We start from the raw sequence: 26,720 nt of genomic DNA, 5'->3' as shown, positions 1-26,720 counted from the left end.
CTTGGTCAACCCTATGTTTATCATAGTCATCATCAGTCAATATAACTCAACCATATTCAATTATAGTCAACCATGATTCACCAAAGTCAAACATTCTCAACTTTACATAGCTAAGGTTATCCTTAATAGATCACAGTAAAAATAAATAATAGTAATATAAATATTAACAAAGTCAAGGAAGATGAATAATAATAATAATGATATTAATATTAATATTAATATTAAAGTTGACTACTCTATTATTCTATTATTATTATTATTATTATTATTGAGCACATTATTCGTAGATTATAATATTAATTTTATGAGAGATTTTTCGGCGTAAATCACATGATATTTCATTTGTCAACGCGTTTCAAACCAACCAGTGTGGTTCAAATATTACACTTCATAATCTTATATTTAAAATACTATTATTTTAGCATTGAGGTTTTAATATTAGGATTATAATATTGCGTTTTAATTTGAAGTTTGTCGATATTAATAAATCATATTAATAATTTTGTGTTTTAATATTAGATTTTTAATTTTAGATTTCAATGTTAAAACTTACGCATTTAATTGAATACTTAACTTACACATATATAACTATTATAATTATATAATAATGAATAATAATATTAATTAGGGTTTGTAGATTTCTCTGACAATGATTTTGAATTTAAAAAATATTAATATTAAATCTGTGTTATACAACTAATAATTACTAATGTGGTTGTTATATGGCTATCTGTGTATATCAACCACTTTTACTAATATGGTTGTGCTATTTTAATTATGAATAACTTTGATAATGGAATTATTTATCAATCACATTATTTATGGCTATCCATTTGAATTATAAGAAAAATATACTACATAATTTGAGATCTACACCACATTATTTCACATTTTCATTGAAACACTTAATTTGAGCTTGGAGCACTTAATTTGTCCATACAAGGCTACATAATAGAGCGTAATTCCATCACATATTCCTTCTTTTTTTTTAAGGTATAGAACAATGTTATCATAACCAAACTAGTGATCGAATTGAAAAACCTTGTGCCCTCGGAACGCGATTACCAAAAACACATAAAATATTCATATTTTAAAGAAGAACATATACATACATGTGCATCCATATGAATCCAAACCATTTATACTCAAATAAGCAGGATTTCTCATTTATATAGCATGTAAGGGTGCTAAAAACCAAAATAGCATTGAGTGCAATGAATCACCAAACCGAAACCAAATGAATAAATAGGCTCTAAATGGCCTCTAGCATAAAAAAACAAATCATGCTACAACAAATACCTACATATAATCAAATCATTGCCTATATTTGGATCTTCATCATCAATATAACCCTCTAAGAATTAAAATAAGATAGAAAAAGCGTAGCATGTCAAGTAAAGATTTTGTTTGAGCAATGGGTACATTTTAGTAGATTCCTGATAGAGGAGTCTGGAAACTAATGTCACTAAAACCAAAGTACATAGGGGGATTTCTAATCTTTATTAAATACTAGTTCCTTAACCTCATACATGAAAAAATCCAATGGAAAAATTGTGATCCCTGCAATCATGAGATTCTGAAAAATTGTTAATTCTGTTGTATTTTGAGTGAAATCTAAAATTCTATTTTCCCTGTATGAAACCCAATGAGGTTGGAACTAGTCTCAAACATCCTGAGTCATTTCATGGTAATGTTAAAAATTTAAGTAAAATGATGGGAATGAAATATTAAGGAGAATGTCACTTTTACTTACCAGTCGGCTTGGTACCAAACCAGCCTATGTCGGTTAAGAGCTCCAATTCACACTATTTTTGAGCCAAAAAATATCAAACCGACCAGTTCCACCGATTCTGGTTCGGTTCTGATAACATTGGTATAGAATATATTTAATTTAGACATAGCAATCCCATTTCAAAAATATTCCAAAATCTAAAATCTACCTTGAACTTTTCTTATTCTATTATTTAACTTACAAGTTAACTTCTTATTCTCCTATTAAACTTAAAAATAACTAGCATTTAACTATAAATGTCTTTAATAATTAAATTATTTATCTAAAATATCATCTATAATTTTATGTACAATCAAGTAATTATATATCTATATATATATATATATATATATATATCCACATTTTATTTTTTCTAACAAAAACACTTAATGTATATTTGAATATTTAATCTTTATATACAAATGTACAACCTAATTTAATTATTCGAAAATATTATTGAAATATCACCGATATACCCCATGGCAAGGAATAATTCAATAACATTCCTCATATTTTCCGAAGACTAAAAAAACTGATATGCACATTAAAGTTTACATATTTTATTATTTAAGCTTTACTTATTCTATTATTCAACTTACAAATTACATGTGCTCATCTCTTTAAGAGACCATTTACATTTATTAGTCCCTGCCATCTGGCAATGGCTAGGGACTATAGTAATCGAAAACGATGTAGTTAACGTTAGTTGACCTGTTTGCTCGCACCTGTTTATCGAGTATGACCAAAGTTTTTTAGTCCATAGTGATTTACAGTCTTATTTGGCCTCTTCCCAAGGCAGAGGCGTTGAAAGCATATATTATGTTGCATTTGTCTAGTTCTTTCTCGTTCATTTTTCGGAGCTATTGATTAATGCTAACATTAATCTAGCAGTATGAAATGCTAGCTCCCAGATATTGTTTATGGGACTAATGGGCTTTCTTTGAAGTTGCCAAATTGCCACATGTTGCAATATGTCTACTCTACATGCTGCTATGGTGTCTACGGAACAGATGTTCTACATGTTATTATGGTTTCTATGGAACACATGAAGATCATAGTTAGAGTTGGAACTCATTCTGGTAGAGACCTCAGGTATGCCGGTGGGCACCGAGTTAGTAGGGGCATTTCAAACCAGCTTTTTGTTGGACCTTTGGGTCTCACCAATGGACTCTAATTCAGGCTCCCGCTTCCTGTTCGACCAATTTCAATGGGGAAGGGTTTTCACCTTCTTCACAAGGCCAGAAATAAGGTACAAGATAGCTTCTTATATAAGACATCTTCCATGAATTTCAAGACTGTGACTTGGATGGAATTGCCGAATCTTAAGTTCTGATAGAGCAAGCAATATAGGGACCCAGGTTCAATCGGATGAAACAAAGGCAGTATAAGGACCCAGGTTCCATCCGATGAAACAAACTAAATTGAATTTAAAGTCTCACCTGTATTTCAAGAGGTAGAGTTTGAGGTCCATTTAGTTTCTCTTCACGATAGGATCTGTCATCTTTCATCTGGTGGTTGATGTGACTGAAAGAAGGCATGCCAACAGAAAAGATCTAGAATGCCCTCTTTTCACACATTTTGTGATTCTCTAGTATGAGAGCATGATAAGCTCTCGCATCTTGGAGTTATTAGTGTTGCAGGTAGCCTTATTCACCTCCACTATACTCATATCTCTAACCACCAAGTCCATCTCCTTTTCCATGACCGAACCCTGCAGTTATAAAGAGTAATTCAGCGTGCAAAAATAATCAATTCATAACGCCATGCAAGAAATGCAGGTAAACTCTCCTTATCTTTCTTCAACGGTTTAAAAGCTGATATACATGAAATTCTTATGATGGAAACTGTTCTACACTGCAATTCATATTGTACTCTCCTCTTCCACAGACGTCTAAATGGCTACATGAGATGTCTATAGCCAAATGCACCATTACAAAATATTACTACAAAATATGTTGCAAACCATCAAAGAAGGGGACAGTAAACGAACCTTTTTCTGAAGACTTTCATCAGTTAAAAGCATGGCTGCCATCTGGGCATCACCGTATTTGCCATCTTTATGGGTTTTGTTATCATAATTCTCCACCACCTTGCTATAAGTGACTAAATCCATGAGCGAGCGACGAGGCAGATCGATCATGGCGCAGCGTCCGGAGGACACGACTATGTGAGTTGATTAAATGAATCTGAAAGATGGTTTACATGATGGTTTAAGTGAGCTTAGACCTTAGAGCGCATGTAAGGTGACACTTGGTATTCATGCGGTAGCATGAAGTCCAACTGCATGAACTTTTATATATTTATATATTCTAATTGTCATATTATTTTATTTAATAATTTTTAGTATAACTTCTAATTATTTTCTATTTCTTTTTATTACCACATGATATCATGTTTATTACTAGATCCAACATTGTTCTCTGGCATTGGGGCGCAGGCCAGTTGCATCCCTTGGTAATTCCATAAAGATGAAAGAAGTTGAAGGCAAACCACTAGTAGATATAGAGACTCTGAAAGCTATGCTTATGATACTGAGGTTAGCTCAGGTATGCAAATTCTTTACTAATGATATTTATTAAGAGTCAAATAATTTCTTGTTGCCTAGGATCAGTTATATTAGGAAATGCTTCATTGTGTGTTTCTATGTTATATGTGGTTATGATGTTTATATTGTTATTGTTTACCTGATGCAAAAAAATTATCTGCCATGTATAGACTTTTATGGATGATAGATGTGTAGTTTCTTAAAAATATTATTAGGTTCTGACTGATCCCTTTTAATGCACCAGCCTTTAGGCAAAGGGCTGCTGCAAAGACTTCTATTAAACCTATGCACACATAGTGCTGCAAGGGAAATATTAGTTCATCTATTGTTAGACATGCTGAGACCAGAAGCAGAAGGCTTATCAGCAGACACAAATGATGTTCCATCTCAGAGACTTTATGGTTACCAATGGAATGTGGTTTATGCACGGCGCACGCTCTCAATTCTTAGATGATGTTTCTTTTTTGGTTGATATGGTTAATTGCGGCAGTGTAAGGATCTAGGATCCCCTCCAAGGCAATCCACTCACCATCTATACAATTCATAGGAGCTTCAACTCTTGCGGACCTCTCTGAGCAAGCATGCATAACACATGCACAAATGCGCTTAATCGGAATCAGAAAGCTGATTAGCAAAGAAATGAAAGTCAGTGAAGATGGCAGGAGTTTTGAAAAGCTACATCTAGGAGATTATAAGTGGTTAATTTATGGGCAAGCACTCGAGCATGTTTCTAACTTTGCATTAGGTTTGGTAGAACTTAAGCTTTTAAGTTTGAACCTATTATACAATTTGCAGGGATTGTACTATTTCACGTTGTAACTAGCATGTAGTTCATATGTTTATAAATTTGTAAGCAGTACTTGCAAGTATATGCAACGAAATTGTTTGAAAGTTAATTACTCTATTGGTCCTTTGCAAGTTAGATTGCTAATGTGTTCTCCATGCTTGATAATTTATGTTATCCAACGATATGCCAAAATCTTGCTGAGAAAGGGCATTGAGGAGAAAGATTGGTTTTCACTTAGATATAAAATCTATATGTTTGCTATATGGGTTAGGGTTGTCAGTCTTCTGGTAATTTTTTTGCTGAGAGTTCTTGAGGAATGAAGACTCAATAGATTATCTTTAATAACCAAATGGGTACGCATTTTGTAAATTGTACAGTTTCTGTCGGTACTAATGCAGAAATTAAACCCATTTTTCCATCCAGTAAAACGCAGATGCTTGCCAACTTCTCTCTCCACTTTGTCTTTTAGATGAATTTTCACTGTAGTATTCCGTTTATTTAAGTATTGAACTCTATTGTTCTCTGTGCTTGATCATTTCTGTTATCCAGCGATATTCCAAAATGTTGCTGAGAATGGGCATTGAGGAAAAAGATTGGTTTTCACTTAGATCTAAAATCTATATGTTTACTATATGGGTTAGGGTTGTCAGTCTTGTAGTAATTTTTTTGATGAGAGTTATTGAGGAATGAAGACTCAATGGATTATCTTTAATAGCCAAACAAGTATGCATTTTGTAAATTGTATAGTTTTTGTCGGTACTGATGCAGAAATTAAACCCATTTTTCCATCCAGTAAAACCCAGATGCTTGCCAACTTCTCTCTCCACCATGTCTTTTAGATGAATTTTCACTGTAGTCTTCTGTTTATTTGAGTATTGAACTCTATTTTGCTCTTTTCTACTTGATAAAAGCTTGGCAGGAGTTTAGAAATTACCCTAGATTAGTCCACCATTAACATGAATTTTGACTGTAGTCATTGAAAAAATTGGCATTATCTCGGAAAATACCCCAGATTGGGCCATTTTTAATCTCCCTGTGTACTTAATTAAACATAGCTGAACATGGTACTAGTCTGATGAAACAATAGTCAGGAATCCAAACTATTTCAGTTTCCAGTTTTTAGTATTTACATAATCCATCATACATAAATACTCGAATTTTACTTCCAGTCTGGTCCTATTTTTGCTTTGCCCATGGGCCTGAACAAGTGACTAATGAATTAACTGAGCATGTACTCTAGGGAGATGATTTGTTCCTGAAAATGTATTATTCTCTCTGGACATTTTTGTCTTTTGAAAGTTTTTTTATTAGTCATTCGAACAAGTTAAAGGCCATGCCTTACATATTTTTCCAGAGAAGAACAAGAAACTAGTCCCTTTAGTGGGATCATTGGGATGGCCCCTATGTCAACAAATAGATCAGTATTTGTATCTTGACCATTTTTCCATATTTTTACCCTGTTAGTTTGACAACGAATTAGTAACTTTAGGTAAATGTAAATAGACAGTTGTATACCGAATAATTAGTTATGTAACGATAGTTGGTGATATAAAACTATCAAATGCCCATGAAATGAAACGCGGAGAATCATTGTTAAATAATAAAAGTCCAATCCAAATTCAGTTCAGTTTTCTTTGTCATTCTGTTGTGGTTTCTTCTCCTATTTTTCCTGTTATTCTATCTACAAGTGGTATTGGAGCCTGGGCGTGAAAGAAAGCGAACCCGCGTTGAAGAAAGGGCATCCAACGAGAGTCCAGAACGCGTTGCAGTTATCTCTGTCTGTGTGAGGGAAGCTTCAGAACCTGCGTGAAGAGCCAGAAGAGCGGCTGTGAAGTTGCTGCCTGCGTGGTCTGCTTCAGAACCCGCGTGAAGAGCTAGAAGAGCGGCTGTGAAGTTGCTGCCTGTGTGGTCTGCATCAATTTCAGTGGAGGAAGTTACTGAAACCCTGCGTGAAGAGCCAGAAGAGCGGCTGTGAAGTTGCTGCCTGCGTGGTCTGCGTCAATTTCAGTGGAGGAAGTTGCTGAAACCCTGCGTGAAGAGCCAGAAGAATCGGCTGTGTGCTCTGCGTAAAGAGCCAGAAGAACCGGCTGTGTGCTCTGCATCAATTCAGTGGAGAATCCTTGCTAAAACCCTGCGTGAAGGAGCCGAAATTGCTGTTAAAATCCAGGTATTTTTAAATTTAAAGAATTTTTTGTTTAAAGGGGTGAATGTGACAAAGTCAGGAAAAAGGAAGACAATTTTCTTTTTTAAAGGAAAGAGAAAAATAGGAGAAAAGAAGACAGTTTTTTTTAAGGAAAGGAGAAAAGAAGTTTTTCTTAAAAAAGGGTTTTCTTTGAATTAAAAAAAAACGGGGGGGGGGGGGGGGGGTTCTTTGAATTTAAAAAAAAAAACAGAGGTTTTTCCCTGGAAAAATTATTCAGCAATTGAAGTAGGGAGAGTTAAAACTTGGAAATCCTTTGTTGGCATTGGATATTTTTTTGGAAGAAGAAAATTGAAATATTTTTTTTTAAACCCTAGACTGAAGATTGAAAGTCTTAGAAAATGGCCAAGATGTCGAATGCAAAATTCGAGGTGGAGAAATTCACCGGAAAGAGAAATTTTGCTCTTTGGAAACTGAAGGTTAAGGATCTGCTTGTGCAACAAGGATTGCACAAGGCATTAGATGGGGTAACTAAGAAACCTGCAACCATGACTACTTCAGACTAGGAGGACTTGGATGCCCGAGCTCTCTGTACCATCCGATTATGTCTATCGGATGAAGTTCTCTTCATTGTTGAAGAGACTACGGCGTCAGGGTTGTGGGAAAAACTTGAAAACCTCTATATGAAAAAATCATTAACCAACAGAATTTATCTAAAACAACAGTTATACAGTCTTCGAATGAAAGAAGGTTCAAACGTTGCAGAACATTTGAATGTTTTTAATACACTAATTTGTCAATTAACAGATATGGAAGTCAAAATACAGGAAGAAGATAAAGCCATAACCTTGTTATGTTCTCTGCCTGAATCATGGGATCACTTCGTAACTTCAATCAGCTTCAGCTCTGCTGATTCTTTGAAGTTTGAATCAGTCGTGGGAGCTCTTCTGTCTGAAGAAGTACAAAGGAAATCCAGCACTGAAACAGCGGCATCAGAAGCCATGGTCGCTAGAGGACGCTCAAAGGAAAGAGGAGAAAAATCAAGGGGGTCTTCCAGGTCGAAATCGAAGGGCAAGAAGTGTAAGGCAAAATGTTGGAACTACGGTAAAGTTGGACACTTGAAGAAGGACTATTGGAAATGGAAGGAGTCTGAAAACCCGAAGAACGAAGCGAATCAGGTCGATTCAGGTATGATAGACGAAGTTTTATCTACTGAAGAATTATGTATGATAGATGAAACTTCACCTGAATGTAATGTCTCACAGAGCTTTGATAGCTGGCTGTTAGACTCTGGTGCTTCGCATCACATGTGCCCACATAGAAATTGGTTTACCTTGTATGAAAATGTAAATGGTAGTTCTGTGTTTATGGGTAACAATGTGTCATGTCAGACTGTTGGGATGGGAGATATCAGGATTAAGATGTATGATAACACAGTTAGGACATTAACTAGTGTTAGACATGTACCTGATTTGAAGAAAAATTTAATCTCTTTGGGAGTGTTGGATTTAGATGGTTATAAGTTTACAGGTCAGGATGGCGTCTTGAAAGTCTTTAAAGGAGCCCTTGTGGTTATGAAGGTAGAAAAGGACGGAAATCTTTACAGGTTAAAGAGAAGTACTCAGGTCAGTGAAACAGCGGTTGCGTCAGAAAAGGAAGAAGCAGGTACTCGTCTGTGGCATCAGCGTTTGGGTCATATGAGCGAGAAAGGTCTTCATATACTGATGAAACGTAAATCTCTTCCAGGTCTGAAATCCTTGAATTTAGATTTCTGTAAACATTGTGTGTATGGAAAACAGTGTAAGCAGAGATTTAAAGTTGGAAATCATAATAGTAAAGATGTTTTAGACTACATTCATTCTGATCTATGGGGGCCTTCCCCTATTATGTCATATGGAGGTGCATTGTATTTTTTAACGTTTATTGATGATTACTCCCGTAAAGTTTGGATCTATATGATAAAAAGGAAAGCTGATGTATTAAACGTCTTTAAACAATTTAAAGTAATGGTAGAGAAAAGAACAGGCAAATCTATTAAATGTCTAAGAACTGACAATGGTGGTGAGTTCACTTCTGTTGAATTTGAACAATACTGTAAGGATGACGGCATTGTTAGACACAAAACTGTTGTTTATACTCCTCAGCAAAATGGTGTTGCTCAGCGTATGAATCAGACTCTTATGGAAAGAGCCAGAAGCATGATCAACAATGCTAACTTGCAAAAAGAGTTGTGGGCAGAAGCAGTATCTACTGCTTGTTATTTAGTTAACAGGTCACCTCTAGTAGCAATTGATTGTAAAATTCCTAAAGAAGTTTGGACAGGTCAGTCTTGTGACTATTCACATTTGAGGATATTTGGCTGTGATGCTTATTCTCTTATTCTGAAAAATCAACGTTCAAAATTAGATCCAAAGTCGAAATGTTATGTCTTTGTTGGGTATGACTATGCAGTGAAAGAATATAGGTTGTGGGATCCTACATTGTGGAAGATATTCATTAGTAGAGATGTAACATTTGATGAATCCTCTTTGTTAAAATCAAATGTTGAAAGAATTGAACAGGAACAGGTATCGCCGAGTCAACGAGTTCAGTTGGAGGCTAGACCTTTCAGTGACAGTCGAAAGGAAGGAGAGACTTTTGGAGAAAAAGGTGTTGGAGACACAAAGGAAGCTGTTGAAGCTTCTAAACCAGTGCAAGTTTCTGAACTAGTTCAGCAACCAGTCGGTCTGAGAAGGTCTACAAGGGAAAGGAAAACTCCCAAAAGGTATGAAGATTCTGCTTCATCTTTTGCTTTGATTACTGAAGATGGGGAACCTTCTTGTTATCAGGAAGTAGTAGATGATACAGATAGCAAGAAATGGAAAATGGCTATGGAAGAAGAAATGGACTCCTTAGCCAAGAACAATACCTGGGATCTTGTAGAGCTTCCTGAAGGGAGAAGTGTTGTTGGATGTAAATGGGTCTTCAAGCTGAAACAGAAAGTTGATGGTAGTATTGAAAGGTATAAGGCGCGACTGGTAGCGAAAGGGTATTCTCAGGTTGAAGGTATAGACTTTCATGAGATTTTTTCTCCATTTGTAAAACTTGTTTCTATACGTACTGTGTTGGCACTAACTGCGTTGCTTAATCTTGAGTTAGAACAGTTAGATGTTAAAACAGCTTTTCTACATGGTGATTTGAACGAAGAAATATATATGGAACAACCAAAAGGTTTTGTACGAGGTCACAGCAGAAGATTAGTTTGCAAGCTCAGGAAATCATTGTATGGTCTGAGGCAGTCTCCCAGACAATGGTACAAGAAGTTTGATTCCTTCATGGTGAGCCAGAACTTTATAAGAAGTGAGTATGATCATTGTGTGTACTTCAAAAGTTTCAATGGCATATTCATTATCTTAACTTTGTATGTTGACGATATGCTTATTGCAAGCAAAAGCATGGAAGAAATCAACAGGTTAAAGGCTCAACTCTCTAGGACGTTTGATATGAAGGATCTTGGAGCAACAAAACATATCTTGGGCATGGAGATACACAGAGACAAAAAAAAATGGTAAGCTTTGGTTATCACAGCAGAAGTATGTGGAGAAGGTACTTGAAAAGTTCTCTATGAATAATGTGAAACCTGTTAATGTTCTTTTAGCTTCCCATTTTAAGCTTTCTTCGGTTTTGAGTCCTAGAGCTGATGAAGAAAAGCAGTATATGTCTCATGTACCATATGCAAGTGTGGTAGGCAACTTAATGTATGCGATGGTATCTACAAGACTTGACATTTCACATGCAGTTGGAGTTGTCAGCAGGTTCATGGCACATCCAGGTAAAGAATATTGGCAAGCAGTGAAATGGGTGCTTCGATATCTAAGAGGCACAAGTGATCATTGCATCATCTTTAATGATAGTGAAGGATCAGTCTGCGGATATGTAGATGCTGACTATGCTGGTGTTTTGGACAAAACAAGATCTACTACAAGTTACGTCTTTACTCTTGCAGGTGGAGAAATTAGTTGGATATCAAAGCTTCAAGACACGGTTGCATTGTCCACTACCGAAGCCGAATATATTGTTGCTTCAGATACTAGTAAAAAAGCAATCTGGTTAAAAGGTCTGCTCGATGAAATTGGAAGAACGCAGGAGAAAGCGAATGTACTTTGTGACAGTCAAAGTGCTATTCACTTGGCTACAAACCCTGCATATCACAGCAGAACCAAGCACATTGACGTAGGGTATCATTTTCTGAGACGTGATCGATGGCGGAAAAGTAGCTCTTAAAAAGGTCCATACACGAGAAAATTGTGCAGACATATTCACAAAGCCAGTGACAGTAGAGAAGTTGCGGTGGTGTTTAGCTTCTCTTGGCTTGCAGGAAAGATGATGAATGGGAAAATTGTTGTCAAGGTGGAGTTTGTTAGTTTGACAACGAATTAGTAACTTTAGGTAAATGTAAATAGATAGTGGTATACCGAATAATTAGTTATGTAACTATAGTTGGTGATATAAAACTATCAAATGACCATGAAATGAAACGTGGAGAATCATTGTTAAATAATAAAAGTCCAATCCAAATTCAGTTCAATTTTCTTGGTCATTCTATTGTGGTTTCGTCTCCTATTTTTCCTGCTATTCTATCTACATACCCCTCCCCTTTAAGCATTCTATATCGTTTCTTAGTGTGCTGAAGCTGGAGTTTCTTTGGACAATCGAGTCACTCATAATACTTGGAATTATAGTAATAACATGTAATACTCATCACCAATGCTGAACATTTGTCATGCTTTATGATTTCCAAAGTTATGAACATCAGCAGTGTACCACCTGCTTTCTTTTATTCCGGGATTTGAAAATTTAAATCCTTCAGATGTTAGACATGCTAATGACCTTACTTCCGGTTTTGTTTCTTTTAACTGCAGCATTCTTATATATTTTGCACTCAAGGCAAGCACTTGGTGCTCAGCAGCCCTCTAAGATTTACGGTTGTAGGTAGCCATATATTTCTGAATTATTGGCAAGTTGTACAGAGCCATACATTTCACATTTTTGAATGATAGGTAAAATATCCTAAATCTACCGCGCAGATAACATCCACTTTCACTTTTTCCTATACCTCGTGTCGATATTCATCGGGTAATAAGAACTTTCTGATTCAATGATCTACCAGCACATTCAATTATTTAATTTGTTAATGGCTGAGATTCCCATGTTGTATTGACTTTCCGTCTCTGTCTCCCTACACATGGCCCGAATCTGTAATTTTATCTGCTGATAAAGCAGCGGACCAATAGCTCGCAGTTATTGAGGAAACCTATACCTAATTCAGAGCAGTGTTTCAGTGCTGGACTATGTTGACAATCAAAAAAAACCCACGTGACATATATGGGCTGTTTGTCTTCTTACGGTTGGTTGCAATGTCAAGTTGCCGGCTCGCTCATCTTGCTCACTGAAGGTGACATATGCTGAGGTGCTGGAGTTGCATGATGAACATATATCTTCTCTCTTTAGACTTAGTTGGAATCATTTATTTTCACGGTTTTGTTTTTGGAATCACTAACATGATTATAAATAATAATGGTTTTGGATTAATTGTATTATTAAGATTTAGTCTAAGTTTACAATTAGCTAATATTAACAGTGAAAACATATTACAATTAACTAAAATTAACAGTGCAAAAGTCAATTCATCCTCAAGCATAAATAGTATAGATGTATCATGGTGCTCGAAGCTTTACTAAATCAGTTATTAAATTAATTAAAATAATATTATAAATTAGTTCTTAAGAATAAGTTATTAAAATATTATTTAGTTATAAAGTAATGGTGAGGAATTTACTTATTTTAATTTTATATATTAAGTAAATTAATTTATAATATGATAAGAGTTAAATAATAAAATTTTAAAGATTTAGAATTAGGAATCAGTAAATAATTTATTAAATTATAAATTTATATTTAGTTATAAATATAGTTTTCATTTATTTTAAATTATATAAATCTTTATTAAATAAGTTAAATTATAATAATTAATATTACTACCAAGGTTAAAATAGAAAAATTACTAAAATAAGTTTAATATTAGAAAATCTAATTTATAAGGAGAATACAAAATAAAATTAATCTCCGAAAAAGAAGAAGGAGATGGGTGGAATCAGGAAGATTTCACTCTAAATTTCCAACCATCATCCCTGTTGAGATTTCTTCTATGTCTCTCAATCTCAATAGTCTCTCTAAGCTTCCTATGGTGGAAGTGATCAACCCTAGCAATGACTTTGGAATCCCCAATTGAGACATGGTGCTTGAATTCCTCCGCATGTTCACCTAGAGCTGATGAATAGGAACAATTATGTCTAGTGCCTACTGCATGCTCATTGAATTTTTGGTTAAGGAGTGAAGGTTTCTCCAATGTAAGGAATCCCATAGGAGACATGGATCAAGCAAACACCTTTCATGTCTTTAGGGTCTACACGGTCTTTAACAAATCCAAGAGAATTTGTAATGGTATTAAGAGGTTTGAACGAAGAAGCAAAATTACTCTTTTTAAGGATATGGGAAAACCTCTTTGTGGTCCCTTGGATAAATGGGAGATGAACCTTAGAGATAGGATCAACAAAGTAGTCTTAACCCTTAATTCTTTACAGGATTTTTGCAAGGCATTGAGTTCTATTATATCCACTATTTTCAAAAACTTCAAGAAGATGAGATTTCTCCTACTCTAGGTGGTTCTCATAAGAGATTCTCAGAGCACAGGTTGCAAGAGTGCTAAGAACACCAAATTTCTGTGCTGGAAAATGATGAGAACTAACATGAAGATATTGTTCTATTTGAGTTCTTTATGAAAATCTTGGTGAGAAACTGGACCGTCATTCATTCTAGAGAGGACAATGTCCCAAGGAAGGGAAGACACTCGTTCACCTCAACCTCCATCGTGAACTTTATGGAGTTTGACTGAGAATTAAGATGGCTAAGAAAGAAAGATAACTTCTCATGTCCATGGGGCCATATGATGCAAGTATAGCAAACAAACCTCTTCCTTTTTTAAGGGTGAAATTGAGCTAAGACTAAAGCATTGGTCTCAAATTCCTCCATGAATAATTTGAGGAGGAATGTTATTCCTCCATGAATTATTTAAGGCCTTGGCCTTGGTCGTATCTCAGACCACTATGATCAGAACGCATCGCGTCGCGTCAAATATACACCTACGCAAACTACATTAACATGGATCTGCTCATGGCTTGCAGGACATAGACCCATGTCCTAGGTTTGCAACTCCACAGGAAAACCCGAACCAGCTCACAGACAAACATAACTAGGTTGACCCCTAGGCAAATCGTAACAAAACCTATGGCACACGACCTCCCTCATCAAACCTCAACAAAGGTCAGAGATGCACAACCCCTTTAGTGACATCTAAATTAGGAACTCGACCCACTCTTCCACCCACACCTTCCCCACTGGCACAAAAAGGGATGTGGATAGCCTACTTCAAACACCACTAGATTTATAGTGGAACAATGAGCTGAATATAGGGAGGGTCTTGATGAACCCTAAGCAACAAAGCCCTCAATGCGACCGGCCTAGAAGGCCAATGTTGTCATCATTATATATATATATATATATATATATATATATATATATATATATATATATATATATAGATAGATATATATATATATGTATGTATAATGAATATAATATTAATCAAATCATTTTTGTTAGACTATGATTTCGTTTTTGGTTAGAATTTATTTTAAAATGCATAAATACTTTGAAAAAATTATGCACTAAATTTGTGAAGAATTTATAGCTCAAATTTCTGACTCAAAAAATCTCATTAGATTTAGAAGAAATTAAAATGGAAAAGATAAATAATGATATTAATATAAAAATTATACTTGAACAAATAGTTATAAATCAATATTGATATAACATTAATATTATTTCGTTAATTACGAATGTATATGGCTAATATTATTTGGTTAATTTGATTATTTAGCTTTATTTTTAATAATTCAGAATAATTTATTATTTTTCTAATTCAATTCCAATCAATAACGTATTAAAACTATATTAACTTAATGTGAAATGTAAAACCCTAAAAAGTGTTTTTCTGATAGCTGGAGAACGTGATGATTACCTTTGAAAGGGTAAATTTGTTCATTATCCTTTTATTTTTTTCCTCTCGCAACATGTCTAGCGGGCCTACCGTAATGGGCCGCACAGCATCTGACTCAACTACAATGACCCACCTCATCAGAGAGGGCCAATGACTTGACCCGGATACTTTAACCAAGTGGAGTACCCACCATTTCATGCCACGCAAATAATCTTGAGTATCTGTTTTAGGGGCGAATTACGGCCGGGGAGGAATACATTGAATTTTATCCCATGCAAATAATTTTGAAGATCTGATTTGATGACAAATTATGACACGGGAGGAATCTGATTGGAAAACTATTGTAAACCGTGGTCCATGGAAATACAACACAGAAAACCACCCCACAAGTACAAACAGAAATTTCGATAATGAGATGTGAGGGTGATAATTGTTTACTAGTGTTCAATTGATAGTAAATATAAACAGCTGTATACAGTAAAGTATAATAGAAATTTAGATAATTAGATAAAAGTAATAATTGTTTAAGATATTTTGAATTTATAGTAAATGAGTGAATACAACCCAGTAAATCAGTGTACATTTTCAAGACAAAGATATCGTTTACGAAGGTTATAAATTTGTTTAGAAATTTATTTTTGGTAGGAATTTATTAAATATTTTCATAAAATCTGATTATAAGAATATTTGACTTGTTTTTTGTTTTTTTTGGTGGATATAAAAAAACTCTTGAAATACTCAAAATCTTAAAATTAGATCATTGTAATTAAGATTTACTAAAATTTCTGTTAGATTTTTATAAAAGAGCATTCCAGAATTTTCACTATTTTCTTGATAAACTCTCAACAAAAATTTAAAATTTCCACTCTTTTCCTTGATGATTATTTTTCTAGATTTTGAACTAATAATAAATTGACGTAATTCATTCAGGCGAATATTGAAAATAAATCAAAATAGTTATTAACATTATTTGATATTGTAAAAATAAAAATTCAACTAGTCATTAAGGTTATTTAACATATAAATCTAATAGTATGAAGAGGCCACTGAAATTATTTTTTAATATATTTAATGACAGAAATGAGAAGACATATATTTAATGGCAAAAATTATAAAATACATATTCCATTACTAATTGTAATAAAGTAATCAAAGACAATGGTTGATGACTATTCTACTTAGACTTCTGATGACTCCCAACACAATATATATATCTCACACGGGAAGTGATATGGGATGGCTACTTGTAGGGTTTCAGCTTCATCACTTATTTAGCAACCTCGCCCTTGCTTTGATATCCAATAACTTATTTAAGGTAGATTGAGTTTTGGGCATCGTTTTCCAATGGATTGGCCGGAACCAATACAGAGAGTTCAGTGTATTGCAGGAAGCGGCATCCAATGCTTGCCTTCGAGATACATCAGGCCTGATGAAGAGAAGCCCATCGGACAACGGGTGGTGGAAGAGGAAATACCCATCATAGATCTCTCCGGCCTCTATGACGAACGCCGGAGGAAGACCATGGAAGAAATAGCAAATGCATGCAGGGAGTGGGGATTCTTCCAAGTGATTAACCATGGGATTTCTCCGGAGCAGCTCGAGGCCGGAAGTGAGGTGTCGAGAGAGTTCCTTCGTCTGCCATTGGAGGAGAAGCAAAAGCACGCCAATGATCCTGTGACTTATGTTGGATATGGTAGTCGAATTGGTGTGCACAAAGGCGCCACTCTCGACTGGGGGGATTACTATTATCATCATTTTTTGCCGCTTTGCATACGAGAGGAGCACAGATGGCCTTCTAAACCAGAGAAATATAGGTGACAAAGGATTCATATATGTGTTGGCCCCTTTGAATATTGCAGTTTCCATGCTTCTTCTTGGATTGTTTTTAGTTGTTTGTTTGATTTCAAGTATTAGAGTTTATGGGAAATAATATTTTTAGGTTGGATTGTTTGTTTTTTTATTTGATTTTCCACATTTGGTCGGACATTTCAGAAGAAGAACCAGTACCTTATTAAGCCTGGATATCGATTGATTATTATGATGCGCTTCACAGTTTGGGGACATTCTTTTGCATGCCGCTTCATGGAACAGGACTTACAGAGATTTATGCGACGACAGAGAATAATATATTATTTGTTTTATACTCTATAAGTGGTTTTGTAAGATGTATAGGAAATAGGAAACGGATTACAATCTATTTTTAAATATAATTGTTTTGCACCTAGGCACTTTCAGACCTTTGAACTCATAAAAGATCTCAATTTCTGGTTTTTATATTTGTAGATAGTATTTTCCGTTAATATATCAGCCAACATCATAATTAGCCAGAATGGATTTAGTCTTAAAGGATAGTTTAGTGGGGAGCTTTTGTTATTAAGTATTTTTTATTCGGAGTTTTTATGGTTAAATTTCTTCAAAGCTTTTGAGCAGATCCTTTCCATTAATATATCTGAATTTTCTTCTGAATGTGGTGACCAATCGTATCCATATCCCAAAACATATCTCTAAACTGCACTAAAAGAAGGTAGCTAAAATAGATTTGAATTGGACATGGACCCAAAGACTCAAACACCAAACTATTAAATTAAAATATAAATGCTTTGGTGTGTAGTATTTTAGTTAATAGACACGGGTATGTTTGAATTGGCCATTTTCGTTAACTTAGATTTTACCTTGTTCAACCTGTTAACCTAAAATTACAATAAATAAATAAGAATCTGCTAACCTGTTTATTAACATCCTTGTTCAAGCTGTTAACCTAAAATTACAATAAATAAGAATCCGCTGGCTTGGATTCAAAGTTTTTTTTTTTCAGTGTATGCAGTCATGAAAGATCGATAATGTATTCTCAGTCTATGATATTTGCTTACATGGCAGGGCTAGAATGAAGGGTGAAGAAACGTTGGATCTTTGCAAGACCTTGCTATTGTCGCGAATTTCTGGTTATTCCAAATAAAATACAGTGGAAAAATCCTTTGTTTCCACTGTTGGGAATTTTCTAATAAATTCTGAAACAAAAAAATTATGAACAGAGAGTAATACTCTGTTTTCAGGATTTCTGATAATTCAAAAACACAAGAACAAAGCATAAAATAATACTCTACTTTGCCTCAGGATCAAAAACTGATCAAAATAATACTCTGTTTTAATATAGCGAAAACAGAAAAAAAATCGCTTTGCTGTAACTGGTGTTGCAGCAACACAGTTTTTTTTTCAGTTGCGTGTTGCAGCAACGTAAATTTTTTGATGTCAAATATTTTTTGAGTTACGGTGTAATAGCAACGCACAAAAAGAAACTTCTATTTATGAACGATAAACTAACTGATAAAATAAGTCTTCCTCACGTAGAGGGATCTTCACAAAATATTATGCTAAAGAGCATCTTCCTCTTGACAGAGGGATTACAACAGGAACACTTCAGTTCCAAAAATAGCTATCTCAGAAAATTACAATTTCAGCACTGCTATGCAATACAAAAAAAAACTCTCAATCTATTTCCTCTGTTTTCTACTTCTATTTCTATTTCTATTTATAGTGCGGGAAAGGGTCATCACTGCTTTAACTTGCTGATGAAGTCTCTGCTGCTGATGATAAATAGATTTGATCTTTTGCTGTATTTCTTGAGTCGGTGGTGATGAAATCTATGACTGATAAATGTTGTGTCGGCTCGAGGCTGGTTCTTTTCTCTTTCAGCCGTTCTGCTCATTAATATGGTTGTTGAGAAGTAATGATGTAGTGCTGTATCTGATCTTCATCCTTCGGGAACTCAAAAATAATTAAAGAGTGAAAACATGGTAATGGCGGTGGCTTAAAAGATCAGGAATAAATGTGGGCACCGGATTAGGACAAATAAGTAAAGTAGCTTCTGTTGTTCTGTTCACTGCAGTTGAAATTATAATTTCAACACTCCCCTTTAATTTCAACTACTGGGTTATCAGTCATACCCAGAAGTTTCCTTAAAAACTCAAAACTTTTTTGGTCCAATGGCTTTGTCAGAATATCCGCACCCTGTTCCTGAGTCCTGCAGTGTTGTAAAACGATTTCTCACTTGTTCACCAATTCTCTGATGTAGTGAAATTTTGTGTCTATGTGTTTTGTTCTCTTGTGGAATACAGAGTTCTTGGATAATGCAAGAGTTGAGCTATTGTCACAAAAAATAACTGTTGCTGTTGCCTGCTCCTGGCATAGACTTCTCAACATTCTCCTCATCCAAACTGCTTGACACGCTGCTGCTGTAGCTGCCACGTACTCTGCTTCTGCTGTAAACAATGCCACAATTGGCTGTTTCTTGGAAGCCCATGAAATGGCTCCTGAACCTATGTGAAAAATGTAACTAGATGTGCTTTTCCGGTCATCTACACTTCTAGCCCAATCACTATTTGTGTATCCAACTAAATCTGAACATTTTGAAATAGTATAAAATATGTCATACCTTTTTGTACCTTTAACATACCTCAGAATTCTCTTTGCTGCCTCCCAATGTGTTTCTTTTGGCTTCTCCATGAATCTGGAAATTAAACTAGCAGCATACATTATGTCTGGCCTAGTTGCAGTTAAATACATAAGGCTGCCAACTATGCTCTTGTACACACGAGGGTCAAAATCTTTGCTGCTGTCCTCTTTGCTGAGTTTTAATCCCATCACTGTGGGAGTGTTTGCTTCCTTGCTGTCCTGCATGTTAAATCTGCTCAACACTTCATTTACATATTTTGCCTGTGAAATAAAAATTCCTTTTTTATTTTGATCTATTTCTATTCCTAAGAAGTATCTCACCAAACCCATGTCAGTCATCTCAAATTCTTCTTTCATGACTGATTTGAAATTTTCAATGAGGTAGTCATCGTTACCTATAAAAATCACATCATCAACATATAACACAACAATTAAAATTTTACAGTCCTTTTCTTTGATGTAAACAGTGGGTTCTCCCTCACACTTCTCAAATCCGTTCTCCAGTAGATAAGAACCTATCCTACTGTACCACGCTCTTGGTGCTTGCTTCAGCCCATAAAGAGCTTTCTTCAATCTGCAAACTTTGTGCTCTTGGCCTTTCTTTTCATAGCCTAGAGGTTGCTCAATGTAAACCTCTTCCATTAATACTCCATTCAAGAATGCTGACTTCACGTCCATTTGGTAAACTTTCCATTTGTTTTGTGCTGCTATGGATAGCACTGCTCTCACGGTTTCCATTCTTGCAACCGGTGCGAAAGTCTCCTCATAATCTCCTCCATACTGCTGCTTGTATCCCTTGACAACAAGTCTTGCCTTGTGCCTTTCTATCTTGCCTTCAGCATTACTCTTGGTCTTGTAGACCCATTTAACTCCAATGACTTCTTTACCTTTTGGTAGATCAACTAAATCCCATGTCTTATTTCTTTCTATGGCATTCATCTCCTCATCCATAGCTTCTATCCATTTCTTATCTTTAATTGCTTCTTCGAAATGAACAGGGTCATCAACACTACAATACAAAGCAAACAAAGAATTCATTCCTTCATCATAAATATCACTTAAATTTCTGAATTTCTTACCTCTTTCATTTGGTGTGCAAGTGCTTGTAGATGCACTTGAATTTCCTCCGTGTGGTGTGCTTGGAGAAACACTCTCATTTCTCCTCAAGGGTGTCTTTTACTGTTCTAGTGTTGATGCTGTTGTTTGGGGATGTGTTTCAGCCAAGTCCTCATCTTCATCATTATGAGACAAACAGTTTTTAACATTAACTGTTTTCTCTATGCTTCCATCCCAAGCTTCCTCCTCAATAAATTAAACATCTCTGCTCACAAAAAACTTCTTTGTGGATGGGATATACAACCTGTAAGCTTTCGATTCCTCACTGTATCCAATGAAAATACATTTCTCCCCTTTGCTGTCCAATTTCTTCCTTAGCTGATCTGGAATGTGTGCATAAGCCACACCACCAAAAACTTTCATGTGGGTGACTCCTTGCTTTCTCCTAATCCATGCTTCTTCTGGCACTTTATTCATTACTGCTTTTGTAGGACATCTATTCAAAATATATACTGCACAGTGTACAGCTTCATCCCAATAATCATTTGGCAAATTCTTTGCCTTCAGCATGCTCCTCGCCATATCCATGATTGTTCTGTTTTTCCTTTCAGCAACTCCATTTTGCTGCGGGATGTACCTTGCTATAAATTGCTTATGAATTCCATTTTCTCTGCAAAAACGTAAAAATTCTTTGGAAATATACTCACCTCCTCTGTCAGTTCTCAAAATCTTGATACGCAGCCCACTCTGATTTTCTACAAGTGCTTTGAAATTTTGAAATTTTTCAAACACTTCACTCTTATTCTTCAGAAAATAAACCCAAGTCTTTCTGGTAAAGTCATCAATAAATGCTAGAAAATATTGGTTGCCTGCAAGTGATGGAACTTGCATCGGTCCACATAAATCTGAGTGGATAATTTCTAAGGGTGCTTTTGCCCTTATGCTTTTTCCGGTTGGAAAACTTTCTCTATGTTGTTTCCCCAATATACAACCTTCACAAAGGTTGTCTGGCTTTTCTATCAATGGTAATCCTCTTACCATTCCTTTTCTACTCAACAAATTAAGACCTCCAAAGTTGAGATGTCCAAATCTCAAATGCCGCAACCAATTTTCATCCTTTGGTACGCTTTGGAGAGCCTCTTGTGTCACTGCTGCAATTACTTCTTTATTTTTCAGATCTGCCCTTATTCTGAGAGGGAACATCCTGTTCCTTGTCATCATCACTTCAGCAATACAACGTTTGCTGGGTAATCTATCCATGATGGTGCATACATCATTCTCAAAGAAAACATCGTAACCCTTCTGAACAAGCTATCCAATACTCAAGAGATTACACTTCATTCCAGGAACATAATAAACATCTACTATGGTTTTCTTTTCACCTTTCTTTGTAAATATTTTAACTTCTCCTTTTTCCATAACATAAATTTTACTATCAGTCCCAAGTGTGACTTGTGACTGCACACTCTGATCTAAAGCAGAAAACAGGGCTATGTTTCCTGTCATATGGTTGCTGCAACCAGAATCTAGAAACCATATATCCTCACTATTTGTTTCAGCCATATTACAAACTAACAACACATTATCTTCACTGGTATTTTCTCTAGTGATATTTGCACTAGATCTATTACTCATATCATGCTGCTTCTTCCTACATTCATTTGCATAGTTCCCATATTTTTTACAATAATAACATTGGACATTGGATTTTTCATACCTTTGTCCTTGAGCATGATGATGTCCACTTTGCTAGCTGCTGCCATGGCCTTGGTTCTGATTTGGATTGTTGTCTCTTCCTTGAACGTTTGCTGGACTGTTTCTTCCGCCTCTGTATTGGCTTCTGCCTCTTCCTCTCTTGTTTCCTCTACCTTGACCTCTTCCTCTTCCAAATGACATCTGGGTCTTGAAGGCTTGCTCTAGAGATGAGTTTTCATTTCTACTCAACCTCTGCTCATGTGTTATCAGTGATGCATGAAGTTCATCAACTGAAAAATTTGAGAGATCCTTTGTCTCTTCTATGGTGTTGACAATCACATCAAACTTTGAGGGTAAGCACCTCAATAGTTTCTCCACAATCCTTCTTTCTTCAAGAGTTTCTCCATGAGACCTTATCTGTGTGACCAAACCAATTGCTTGTGTGAAGAATGAGTCAATATTGTCTGACTCCTTCATACGCAGGTTCTCAAAATCTTTCCTCAGCGATTGTAGTTTTGTTGTCTTCACTCTCTCCATATCTTGATAGGCTATCTTGAGAGTTTGCCATGCTTCTCTGGATGTCTTGGATGCTGCTATCCTCGGAAACACACTCTCATGCACTGCTTGATATAAGAATACAATGGCTTTTGAGTTCTTCTTCTTATTGCTCTTCAACAACTCTTTCTCTGCTTGAGTTAATCCAATAAACCCTTCTTCATTTGCTGGCTCTTCAAATCCATATTCAACAAGTTCCCATAAATCTTGTGAAGAAAACAGGGCTCTCATGGTTATTGCCCAGTAGTCATAGTTTTTCCCATTGAACTGTGGAAGCTGGGTATTAAACATACCCACGCTGGTGCTGGCCATTCTTTCAATACTTGACTGTGTAAAAAAAAATCACTTAATTGTCTTCAACAGCTACAAAAACTAAACTGAAAAATACCTTGACAATGTTTTCGCTCTGCGGGATAATTTGTTGCAGCAAGAAATCTTCTTTTAGCTTCTTTGATATCTTCAAAGAGCCTGAACCTGGCTCTGATACCATGTCGCGAATTTCTGGTTATTCCAAACAAAATACAATGGAAAAATCCTCTGTTTCCACTGTTGGGAATTTTCTGATAAATTCCGAAACAAAAAAAATATGAACAGAGAGTAATACTCTGTTTTCGGGATTTCTGATAATTCAAAAACACAAGAACAGAGCATAAAATAATACTCTACTTTGCCTCAGGATCAAAAACTGATCAAAATAATACTCTGTTTTAATATAGCGAAAACAGAAAAAAAATCGCTTTGCTGTAACTGGTGTTGCAGCAACGCAGTTTTTTTTCAGTTGTTGTAACTGGTGTTGCAGCAACGTAAATTTTTTGACGTCAAGTATTTTTTGAGTTACGGTGTAACAACAATGCACAAAAAGAAACTTCTATTTATGAACGATAAACTAACTGATAAAATAAGTCTTCCTCACGTAGAGGGATCTTCACAAAATATTATGCTAAAGAGCATCTTCCTCTTGACAGAGGGATTACAACAGGAACGCTTCAGTTCCAAAAACAGCTATCTCAGAAAATTACAATTTCAGCACTGCTATGCAATACAAAAAAAAATCTCAATCTATTTCTTCTGTTTTCTACTTCTATTTCTATTTCTATTTATAGTGCGGGAAAGGGTCATCACCACTTTAACTTGCTGATGAAGTCTCTGCTGCTCATGATTAACAGATTTGGTCTTTTGCTGTATTTCTTGAGTCGGTGGTGATGAAATCTATGACTGATAAATGCTGCGTCGGCTCGAGACTGGTTCTTTTCTCTTTCAGCCATTCTGCTCATTAATATGGTTGTTGAGAAGTAATGATGTAGTGCTGTATCTGATATTCATCCTTCGGGAACTCAAAAATAATTAAAGAGTGAAAAGATGGTAATGGCGGTGGCTTAAAAGATCAGGAATAAATGTGGGCGCTGAATCAGGACAAATAAGTAAAGTAGCTACTGCTGTTCTATTCACTGCAGTTGAAATTATAATTTCAACAGTTATCTGTGTTTTTAGAGAATCTGGGCCTTCCTCGACACTATCTAAAGGAAGCTTTTGGCAATGAGGAGAGCATTGAAATTTGCGTTCGAATCAATTATTATCCCATGTGTCCACAGCCAGAACTGACTTATGGGCTCTCCCCTCACTCCGACCCTGGAGGAATAACCGTTCTACTACATAATGATGTCGTTGGCCTGCAGGTTCAAAAAAATAATTATTGGGTGCCTGTGCGGCCTGTTGCTAATGCTTTGACGATAAACCTAGGCGATCAAATAGAGGTGAGTACTTCAAATAATAATTTGTTAAAATCAATGGACATGGACAAAGTGGTTTCAGGTTTCTTACTTATCTTTTGCGCAGACATTGACAAACGGAATTTACAAAAGCGTGGAACACAGTTGCGTTGTTAACAATAAGAAGGAACGAATGTCGATTGTAATTTTCTGTAACCCTAATGGGGAAAAGGAAGTCGAGCCTATAAAGGAGCTGATCGATGAATCCAGAACTCCAAGATACGGGCAGATGACGTTTAATGAATACAGGAAGTTCATTCGAACTACTGGAACTAAAGGAAAGTCCTACGTAAATTCCAGCATAAGTTTTCGATAGAATAGTAACATCATACTATTCTAATTAATGTAATGGTTTATCATGGAGCATTTCCGTTGCCTCTGTACTTGTTGGTTCGCCTGTATTTAGATAATCATAGTTCTCTGGACTTGAGAAAAGACTAATTGTTTAAGGATATATCTGGATCTAAGTCTCATGTTATCTCAATGTATATATACTTGTGTGTTTAATATTTGAATGAATACATATACCTATATTTGTGTATTAGGTAATGTTTGCCTAGTCTCCCGTTATCTGATTGTAAATATATTTCTGTGATAAGTAATGTTTGCATGCTCAGCGACAGGCGGTTCTTAAAAATTTTAATACACCAGACCATATATTTGAGATGGCAGTTCAGGAGTCCTGAGAAGGACGTCAGGGAAAGCGTACGTTATGGCGTTTCTGTCAAAACAGTTGACAGACCTGCCACAAACCTGCTTCTGGCCAGGAGACTGAAGAATGTCCCATGTGACGAGAACCCGAGGAAAAGATACTTGAGGCGATAAATTTGACTAAAATTAGTATCCGAAAATTCTGTTGCTCTCCCACTGAACAACGAGAGCTGCAGACAATTTTTATGTCCGATGGTTTCAATGTAAGCGTTATAAGTCAGCATATAAATCAGCGAGCACCAACAACAGCAAGAGTGGGTGAAATGAAATAGTGACGCTTTACGATCAGAAGTTACATCAAAATATTTGCCTTTTCAGTAGTGTTGTAATTGCATATGCCGTCCTCCCTAACAATGTAGCATTTTTTTGCGTGCTCTCGATTATAAAGTACGATAGAAAAAATAGTTAAAATTCCTAATGCCCTTGGATTAAAATGGGATGCGTTTTAATTTTGGAATTTGAATTTATTGATTTGGACTTTGGGTGTAACTTTAATTTAGCTAGTCATTCGATAAATGATAAGGGATGTCACGCCCCTACACCTGCGGTGATCTTCCAACCGCTTGTAGCGAGGTGCGGCACCACCGAACGGCTTCTTTTTAACAATACTAACGTTTATGGGCTACGCCTATGAACATACTTAACTTGTGTTCTTATAACCGAATAAAGTGTTATCCTTTATACTTTAACAAAGAACATTCTCAATCATTAACCATATATCATAAACCGAGAACATCAACAACAATCAAGTGCAAAGGGAGGGGCAACTCCCAGAAAGTCTGCCCAATCAATATATTATATCAATTTGTTCAAATTTACAATACAAGTGTGCTTGACAGACTTCAAGCCAACACTTAGAATATTTTTACAATCAAGGCTTAGAACAACCTTCTACAATCATATGCACCTTTGCACAAAGTGAAATGCTCACCCGAGCCTCTATTCCACCCTGTCAAATCCTGCACATAATCTGGACCTCGACATGCTTGCCTTACCCAAACCGGCACTTAGAAACCCAAACTGCACTTACAACTGAACTCCGACACCTCAAACCGCAAGAATACACCTACCTCGCACTTGGGCTGAAGCACGCATGAGATATGCGTCTTCCTTTCCAAAACTGCACATGTATTTACCCCTT

General features: G+C 35.7%; 2 pseudogenes; both read left to right on the top strand.

Moving 5' to 3' along the window:
- The first annotated feature begins 16,685 nt into the window (after positions 1 to 16,685).
- On the top strand, positions 16,686 to 17,159 carry LOC149201536 (jasmonate-induced oxygenase 1 pseudogene; annotated as a pseudogene).
- Positions 17,160 to 24,464: 7,305 nt separating this feature from the next.
- Positions 24,465 to 25,184, top strand: LOC149201535 (jasmonate-induced oxygenase 1 pseudogene; annotated as a pseudogene).
- Positions 25,185 to 26,720: the final 1,536 nt, after the last annotated feature.

The sequence above is a fragment of the Pinus tabuliformis genome, chromosome 2_1, assembly GCF_031772625.1.
Source record: "Pinus tabuliformis cultivar Carrire ecotype Pingquan chromosome 2_1, CPIR1, whole genome shotgun sequence".
NCBI lineage: Eukaryota > Viridiplantae > Streptophyta > Pinopsida > Pinales > Pinaceae > Pinus > Pinus tabuliformis.
This window is presented reverse-complemented; position numbering and strand designations above follow the sequence as displayed.